This window comes from Rhinolophus ferrumequinum, chromosome 20, assembly GCF_004115265.2.
Source record: "Rhinolophus ferrumequinum isolate MPI-CBG mRhiFer1 chromosome 20, mRhiFer1_v1.p, whole genome shotgun sequence".
Taxonomy (NCBI): Eukaryota; Metazoa; Chordata; class Mammalia; order Chiroptera; family Rhinolophidae; genus Rhinolophus; species Rhinolophus ferrumequinum.
Window position 1 is genome coordinate 56,320,985 of NC_046303.1, and position 9,785 is coordinate 56,330,769.

The 9,785-nt window shown below is 40.8% G+C and overlaps 1 pseudogene; it reads left to right on the forward strand.

The window, feature by feature from the left end:
- Nucleotides 1-6,720: 6,720 nt before the first annotated feature.
- Nucleotides 6,721-8,556, forward strand: LOC117012248 (E3 ubiquitin-protein ligase CHFR-like; annotated as a pseudogene).
- Nucleotides 8,557-9,785: the final 1,229 nt, after the last annotated feature.

Sequence of the window (9,785 nt, forward strand, 5' to 3'; positions counted from 1 at the left end):
ACATAACCCTAGTAAACATCTATGCACCCAACATAGGAGCACCTAAATATATAAAACAGGTACTGACTGACATAAAGGCAGAGATCAACAGTAACACTATTATAGTCGGGGACTTCAACACACCTCTGACTACAAGGGACAGGTCTTCCAGACAGAAAATCAATATGGAAACAACAGCCTTAAATGATACATTGGACCACTTGGATTTAATCGATATTTTCAGAACATTTCACCCCAATGCTGCAAAATACACCTTTTTCTCAAGCGCACATGGAACATTTTCCAAGATAGATCATATGTTAGGCGACAAAACAAGTCTTGATAAATTTAAGAAAATTGAAATCATACCAATTGTCTTCTCTGATCACAATGCTATGAAATTAGAAATGAACTACAGGAAAAAAACTGGAAGACACACCAATTCATGGAGGCTGAATAACTTATTACTAAATAATGAATGGGTCAAGCAGGAGATCAAGGAAGAAATCAAAAGATATCTCGAGATAAATGAAAATGAAAACACGACGACCCAAAATCTATGGGATGCCGCGAAAGCAGTCCTAAGAGGGAAATTCATAGCTTTGCAGGCCTACCTAAAGAAACAAGAAACATCACTAATCAACAGTTTATCTTCACATTTAAGGGATTTGGAAAAAGAACAGCAAAATAAGCCCAAAGGGAACACAAGGAAGGAGATAATAAAGATCAGAGCAGAAATAAATGAAATAGAAACCAGAAAAACAATACAAAAGATCAATGAATCCAAGAGTTGGTTCTTAGAGAAGATAAACAAAATCGACAAACCTTTAGCCAGACTCATTAAAAAAAAGAGAGAGAGGACCCAAATTAATAAAATCAGAAATGAAAGAGGAGAAGTGACAACGGACACTGCAGAAATACAAAGAGTTTTAAGAAGTTGCTATGAGCAACTATATGCCAACAAATTTGACAATTTGGAAGAAATGGACAATTTTCTAGAGGCGTACAACCTTCCAAGGCTAACTCAAGAAGAAACAGAAAACCTGAATAGACTGATTACCACCACGGAAATTGAATCAGTAATCAACAGTCTCCCAAGAAACAAAAGCCCTGGACCAGATGGCTTTACAGGTGAATTTTACAAAGCGTTCAAAAAAGAATTATCACCAATTCTCCTCAAGCTCTTCCAAAAAATCCAGGAGGGAAGACTCCCAAACACTTTTTACGAAGCCACTATCACCCTGATCCCAAAATCAGACAAAGACACCACAAAAAAAGAAAACTACAGGCCGATATCTTTAATGAACATAGATGCAAAAATCCTCAACAAAATATTAGCAAACAGAATTCAGCAATACATTAAAAAGATCATTCACCACGATCAAGTGGGATTCATCCCTGGTATGCAGGGGTGGTTCAACATCCACAAATCTATTAATGTGATACACCACATTAACAAAATGAAAAATAAAAATCACATGATCATATCAATAGATGCAGAAAAAGCATTTGATAAAATCCAACAGCCATTTATGATAAAAACCGTTAAGAAAGTGGGAATAGAGGAATCTTATCTCAACATAATAAAGGCCATATATGACAAACCCACAGCTAACATCATACTCAATGGGGAAAAGCTAAAACCATTCCCCCTAAGATCAGGAACAAGGCAAGGATGCCCACTATCTCCGCTTCTATTCAACATAGTTCTGGAAGTTCTTGCCACAGCAATCAGACAAGAAAAAGAAATAAAAGGTATCCAGATTGGTAAGGAGGAAGTGAAGTTATCATTGTATGCAGATGATATGATACTATATATAGAGAACCCTAAAGACTCCACCAAGAAGCTATTAGAGCTGATAGATGAATTTAGTAAAGTGGCAGGATACAAAATTAATATTCAGAAATCAGTTGCATTTGTATATACCAATAATAAAACATCAGAAGGAGAAATTAAAAAACAATCCCATTTACAATCGCTCCAAAGACTATAAAATACCTGGGAATAAATTTAACCAAAGAAGTAAAAGATCTATACTCAGAAAATTATAAGACACTGAAGAAAGGAATGAAGGAAGATATAAATAGATGGAAACACATATCATGTTCATGGATAGGAAGAGTTAATATAGTTAAAATGTCCATACTGCCTAAGGCAATATACATATTCAATGCAATTCCTATCAAACTGCCAACGTCGTTTTTCACAGAAATAGAACATATAATCCTAAAATTTATATGGGACCATAAAAGACCCCGAATAGCAAAGGCAATCTTGAGAAATAAGAACAAAGTGGGAGGTATAACAATACCTGACTTCAAATTATACTACAAGGCTACAGTAATCAAAACAGCATGGTACTGGCATAAAAACAGACACATAGATCAATGGATCAGAATAGAGAGTCCAGAAATAAATCCACGCCTATATGGCCATTTAATCTACGACAATGGAAGCAAGACTGTACGATGGAGTAATGACAGTCTATTCAATAAATGGTGCTGGGAAACCTGGACAGACACATGCAAAAAAATGAAGTTGGACCACCTCCTTACACCATATACAAAAATAAATTCAAAATGGCTTAAAGACTTAAATGTAAGGTCTGAAACCATAAAATACCTAAAAGAAAATATAGGAAGAAACTTCTCAGACATTACCCGGAGTAAGATTTTTACTGATATACACCCTCGCTCGAGGGAACTAAGAGAAAAAATAAACATGTGGGATTATATCAAACTAAAAAGTTTTTTCACAGCAAAGGAAACCATCAATAAAACAAGAAGGGATCCTACTGAATGGGAAAAGATATTTGCCAATGATATATCTGATAAGGGATTAATATCACAAATCTATGGAAAACTTACTCAACCCAACTCCAAAAAAACAAACGATCCAATTAAAAAATGGGCAGAGGACTTGAAGAGACATTTTTCTGAAAAGGACATACAGATGGCAAACAGACATATGAAGAAATGCTCAACCTCACTAACCATCAGAGAAATGCAAATAAAAACCACAATGAGATACCACCTCACCCCAGTCAAAATGGCTATCATCAATAAATCAACAAACAACAAGTGCTGGCGCGGATGTGGAGAAAAGGGAACGCTTGTGCACTGTTGGTGGGATTGCAGACTGGTGCAGCCGCTATGGAAAACAGTATGGAGGTATCTGAAAATTCTGAAAATGGAACTACCTTATGATCCAGTAATTCCACTCCTAGGTATCTAACCGGAGAAATCCAGAACTTCAATTCAAAAATCTTTATGCACTCCTATGTTTATTGCAGCACTATACACAATAGCTAAGACATGGAAACAACCAAAATGCCCATCGGTAGATGACTGGATGAAGAAACTGTGGTACATTTATACAATGGAGTATTACGCAGCCATAAAGAAGAAAGAAATCTTACCATTTGCAACAACATGGATGGATCTAGAGAACATTATGTTAAGTGAAATAAGTCAGACAGAGAAAGATAAGTACCATATGATCTCACTTATTTGCGGATTCTAAAGAAAAGAATAAGTGAATGAACTAATCAGAAACAGTTTGGGAGACAATGAGGAAAAACTGAGGGTTGCTAGATGGGCGAGAGGGGTGGGGGGTGGGGGGGAGGGTGAGGGGATTGGAGGGCAGTCGGTGACCACAGGATGGCCACGGGGTTTGAAAATTAATCTGGGGAACGTAATTTGGTGGTTACCAGAGCGTAAGGGGGTTGGGGGGTGGGGGATGAGGGTGAGGGGGATCAAATGTATGGTGATGGAAGGGGAGCTGACTCTGGGTGGTGAACACACAGTGTGATTTATGGATGATGTGATACAGAATTGCACAACTGAAATCTATGTAATTCTACTAACAATTGTCACCCCAATAAATTAAAAATAAATTAAAAAAAAAAAGTTAAAGGGCCTTCTTTAAGGAGAAGGAAAAAGAATGTAAATATGAATAATAAAAAGATAATAACTAAAAAAAAAAAGATAACTGCATATAAGTTCTGACAATTACATTCGTGAACACATTCTAGGAAAAGTGCTACATACCTCATTGCTGAATATCACTTAGGGCCCTTTGAAGTACTGCCCTTGGGAAGCTATGCACCAATGCCAGGGCCTAGTCCACCCTTCAAAGCAATTTTGGAACTCTTTCTGGAATGGCCATCAAAGCTGTCCTCCTATTATCCTTGATGTACTGAATGTCATTCAAATGTCTTCCTTTCAATATTTCCTTTATCTTCGGGTAATGAAAGAGTCATTGGGGGCCAGATCAGGTGAGTAGGGAGGGTGTTCTAATACAGTTGTTTACTGGCTAAAAACTTCCTCACAGACAGTGCCTTGTGAGCTGGTGCATTTTCGTGATGCAAGAGCCATGAATTCTTGGCGAAAAGTTCAGGTCGTCTAAGTTTTTCACTCAGTCTTTTTAGCACTTCCAAATAGTAAACTTGGTTAAGTGTTTGTCCAGCTGGTACAAAATCATAATGAATAATCCCTCTGATACCAAAAAAAGTTAGCAACATTATTGCAACAAGTTCGCAAATTTGTCAGTCTTTCTCTCTCACTCTCTCTCTTCATATATATATGTTTGTATACTTGATGTTTTTCTCCCATAGGTCCCTTAAATTATTCTCATTTTTTAAAAAACAATTTCTTCTTTTTGTGTTTAGATTGGGTATTTTCCACCACCAAGTGTCTTCCAAATCATTGATTTTATTCTCTACTTCATGTGATCTGATATATATATATATATATATATATATATATATATATACACACACACACACACACACACACACACACACACACACACACACACTGGTTGACGGAATATACACAAAACAAGTATAGTATGATAAATTAGCTTTGTAAAAATCACATTGGATTCCACATTTAAATGAGATCATATGGTATTTGTCTTTCTCCAACTGACTTATTTCACTTCACATGATATTCTCTAGGTCCATCTACAGAATTGCAGATGGTAAGATTTCATTCTTCTTTATAGACGAGTAATACTCCATTGTATAAATGTGCCGCAGTTTCTTAATTCGGTCATCTACCAGTGGGCATTTTGATTATGTCCAAATTGTATGTCAACTATAATTTAATATATATATATATATATATATATATATATATATAGTCACAAGATATGGAGTACAGATTAGGGACTAGAGTCAAAGGAATTGTAATAGATACATACGATGTCAGAGGGGCAATAGATTGGGGGCAGGAGGTTATCACTTTGCGAGGGGTGAAATGTCTAACTATTGCATTGTTTTGTACACCAGAAGCTAATAAAAAAAAATCACATTGGAAAAATTGTACATGTGTATTAGAAATTTAAAAATTATATGGAAAAGATGAGAAGAGGAAAATAATAAATAAATGTTAATTGCCTATACTACAGTTGGGTGATACATGTGAAGAGTGTCTTAACTGCTACTGAGAACCTCTGTCCCATTGAATGATTCAACAACTCATTCTGAAATAAAAGAAACAAAAGGGACGAATGTACTCCAACATCAGATAACACTGGACAACCTCCTGGCTGTGGTGAAGGTCTGTGTGTTACAGATTAATGTACTTGGCCTGCTCTTGATCCAGGAGTGAGAAAGAGTTTAATTATAGATCACACACCCAATTTAATAATAATAAATATATTGAAGAAATTAAATTGGGTTACAACTCCAATTTTCAATTCATGGTTGAATTGCAACTGTAGGTTGGCTACAAATACAATATTTCACGAAAATCAATAAAAAGATTCTTTGAGAATCAATTGACTATATGGGACTTTCAATAAAAATTATAGTAAATTTTATTTTTTTTAATTATGTGCTACAGTATTTTATATCAGTAAAATTCATAACTTAGGTGCATATATATATATATATATATATATGCATAGATTTTTCCAAATCCGGTTATTAAACATTTACCAGAACATCACTGTTTGTAGATGATTATTGTTTCTAAAAAAAAAAAAACAATTACAATTAAGTTAAAAAATAGCAATATAAAAAAATACAAAAATACTTATGGAAATATTTTTATTTGATAAAACTGAGAGAAGCATTTAATTTATTAATTGAAAACAACCTATTAAAGTGGAGAATCAATGAAAATTATACATATATAACTGAAAATTATGTTTTCAACTAAAACATTTATGACAATTTGCCAATTTGGGGGGCCGGGTATAAAGCTAAGGCCCTTTCTTTCAGTGTGTGTGCATTCATAAAATTACCCTTTCGTCTTTCTTGCATAAATCTTATCCATTAATGCCAAGACCTCGAGGACTTTTGTCACCCAATGTACACAAGTTGCCCAAGGTCACTAGAGCAGATAAGTGACAGCGCTGATATTTGCCCAGGTTGGGCACACCACCTGTGTCCTAAGCAGCGCACTGCCCTGACTGCTGTGAAAACACTGGAGAGCAATCAGCCGGCTGTGAGTAGTCATTGTGCGGGAGGGAGGCATTGGCCAACACGTCGGACCCAGGCACAGGAGGAAGAGGCTCTGAGGAGATCTATTACAAGACTTACTATAGCTTTATTTTATAACAGCACTAATTAATTTAAAGGTATTATTAAAAATTTCAACTGAACCGGTGGATCAGCGGAGGGATCCGCGACGTCGGTTGACTGCGGCCTTGCAGGGTTCTGGGTTGGGCGCGGGTCAGGGGCTGCGACTTAGACCCAGCATCCCCGGAAGGTGAGCCACACCACTGAAGCGATGGGGCTGTGCCTGCGCCTGGGCACCGAGGAGGGCGCCGCCTGTCCTCCTAGGGAAACCCGCGTGGATCATCCAGCGGAGGGGAAGTTGTGACCTTTCATTCCCCAGCATTAAACTGCTCTCTGGAGACCCCTTGCAGTGGATGAAAACTCTGGCCAGGTGTCACTGGGAGATGCCAGCACCAATGGATCAGTCATTAACAAGCTGAAGGTGCTTAAGAAGCAGACCTGCGCTTTACAGACCTGGATGTCACCTACCGGTTTTCGGTGAACAGGAAGAGTGAGCCAGAACACGATGGATGCCGCGTACCTCTACGAGTCTTTAAATGAGAAGCCAAGCGTGACACAAGACTCCTCTGAAGCTAATAAAGAAAACGTGTTCCTTGTGACCAAAGATACCTCAAGTGCAGGGCGAGGCGACGATCCCAGGCCCTTCGTCATCGCCCACTACGCAGCCATGCTTTGAGGAAACACAGCCATGCCATCTACGTGGGACCTCTTCACCTGAGCCTCTGCTTCCACAGAGCCCACCGCAGGGCGAACGCCTCCCTCCAGCTCTGCCTCCAGAGGTGCTGCGTCTCCCCCAAAGGGTGTGGTTCGTCATGTCATGGCGTGAAATCTTCAGCGTCCCTTCAGCTCTCCCCGACACACAGGAGCACCCTCTCCTCTGTCGGAATGGCAGTATCAGGAGGACTCAGAGCTGGTTCAGAAAAGAATGAGAGGAGACTAGGAGCCCGATCTGAACCTGCATTTGTTGGTCACAGACCAGTGTGACACCCACTCTGCCCTTGAGGATGTCGGAGCTGTGGCGGTGAAGCTGGGCACAATGGGGAAGACGCTTACGGGTATCCTCTCCCAGCACCTGCTGTATGACTGGGTGAGCCTGCAGGCATGCATGCACTCCTGTACAACCCAGTGGAGCATGCCTGTTGGAACCACATACTCAGCAACCTGGTGGAGGTGAACATGCTCCAGCACCCAGACAAGAGTCGTCGCAAGGAAGATGTGTGGGGCTTGGTGTCCAGGAACAACATCACTCAGGCTACGCTGCAGCCTGCAATTAGGTGGTCTTTCTCCGACGAGAGAGCAGTTCCGAGGACCTGCTGGAACTGTCAGATGTGGACAGCGAGTCCTCGGATGTCAACCAGCTGTACATCATGTGTAGACAGTGCCCGAGTACCAGAGACAGGTGGGGCAGACTTTTCCCTGCTCAGGGCCTGACAGCAAGAAGAGAGCACCGCAGGCCTCCAGTGACACACCGTCGGGATCCACCAGCGTCACGACAGCCCAGGTTTGTGGGTGTGCCCTGCAAAGAAGCCATGCCACGTGCACCTGCAGCTTCCATCACGTGCCCCACTGGAGGGTGGAGCGTGAGCAGGACCCCACATCTCCCCCCAGAAGTGTGTGGTTTGCCTGCAGCCCTTCTGCCACCGGTACTGGGGCTGCACCTGGACCAGCTGCCTCATCTGCCTGGCCCCCTTCTGTTAATTCAACTTGGGTGACAGGTGTCTGGATGGCCAGCTCAGCAACAACAACTATGAGTCTGACATCATCAAGAATTACTTAGCAGCCAGGTGTTTGACGTGGAAGAATGTGCTGACCAAAAGCCTCAGGGCTCTGCAGAGGGGCGTGCTCCTGCTGTCTCATTACAGGAATATGGAACACCGTGCTGCGGCCTGCGAAGCTTCCAAGAACAGAGCTGACTTACCAGTAGCAGCAGAACATTCCTGCCTCCATGTTGCCAGTGGCTGTGACATCCTGCCCTGACTGCTACTGTGGCCACAACTGCCGCACCCAGGTGAAGGCCCACCAGGCAATGAAATCCAATGATATCTAAGGACAGACCAGGTTCAAGAATAAGCATCTGGGGAGGCACTAAGATGTCCTGGGATTACTGGGGTGGGTGATAGCATGTTTCAGGAAATGCTGAATACTAACATTTTAAGGACATTTTACAGTTCTCCCTCCAGACACTGGTGGTATCTGCATCAGGCACTCTGGTGTGACCTTTTCTTTTGTGGGGTGCACACAACCATCTTCTGAGCTCGGGGCCACCTGAGGCCAGAAGAAGAGCCATCGGCATCCTCTCCCATTGAGGTGATGACAGCAGGTTTGCTGTGTGTACCTTTCCCAGCACTGTGGTTAAAGCTGACATCTCTCTTCAAGAAAAGTTTGTCATAAACGTGTTGTTTAAGGAAAAAGAGCAAGTGCTTACAGCCTGCAGAATTCCCTGCTGCGGGAAACCATGGCATCTTCTATATTTTTATTTTAATAGGTTTAGTGCTTACCTTCTAAGATTTAAACACCACAAACTATAGCACAAATCATATAATTCATTATTTACAAATTAACAAAAGTTGGGGTAGTATGGTATTTGAAAGAATAAACATATGTTTCTGTTTACTAAAAAAAAATCATGAGATGTCTAGAACTGGTAACCCTAGACACCTGATGTTGACTGAGCCACCACCTCCCAGGCAAGTGTAAGTGATGTAACTACCACCGGAGTAAAGTGCTGGTCCCTACTTCCCCTCGGTCAACATAGCTGCAGGCCCTCCACCCCAGCTGTGTCTACTTCTTATACTCCTCACCTGTAGGGCCCTGGCCATGGGTGGTCAAGGTGCCAGATGCAGGTCAGCCCTGGAGACACCAGATCCCGCTGGAGCAGCCCCTTCCCACCAAAAGCAGGAGGGGCCTTTGCTTCCGCCAGTCCTTGCCCTTTCCCCCTGCATTGGGTTTGCCATGTCATCTGGAATAATACTTGAAATTTTGTTATTTGTAAAAGAAAACAAAATTATTTTTTGTTAAAATCACCTGTTATATTTGTTTGCAAAATTGTAACTTTTTTGCTTCTTCTCAGAAATGATTTTCATCTGTTGACTTTCTCTTGATACAGACTCTGAGAAGCCCTGTGTGGGGAAGAAGGTCTTCTTCCTTCGCATAATACACACAGCAGTGCCTGTTTCTCTCTCCTGCAAAACAAAACAAAACAAAACAAAACAAAAACAAAAACAAAAAAAGAAAAACAACTCAGTTTAAAACTACAATGAGATACCACTTCATTAA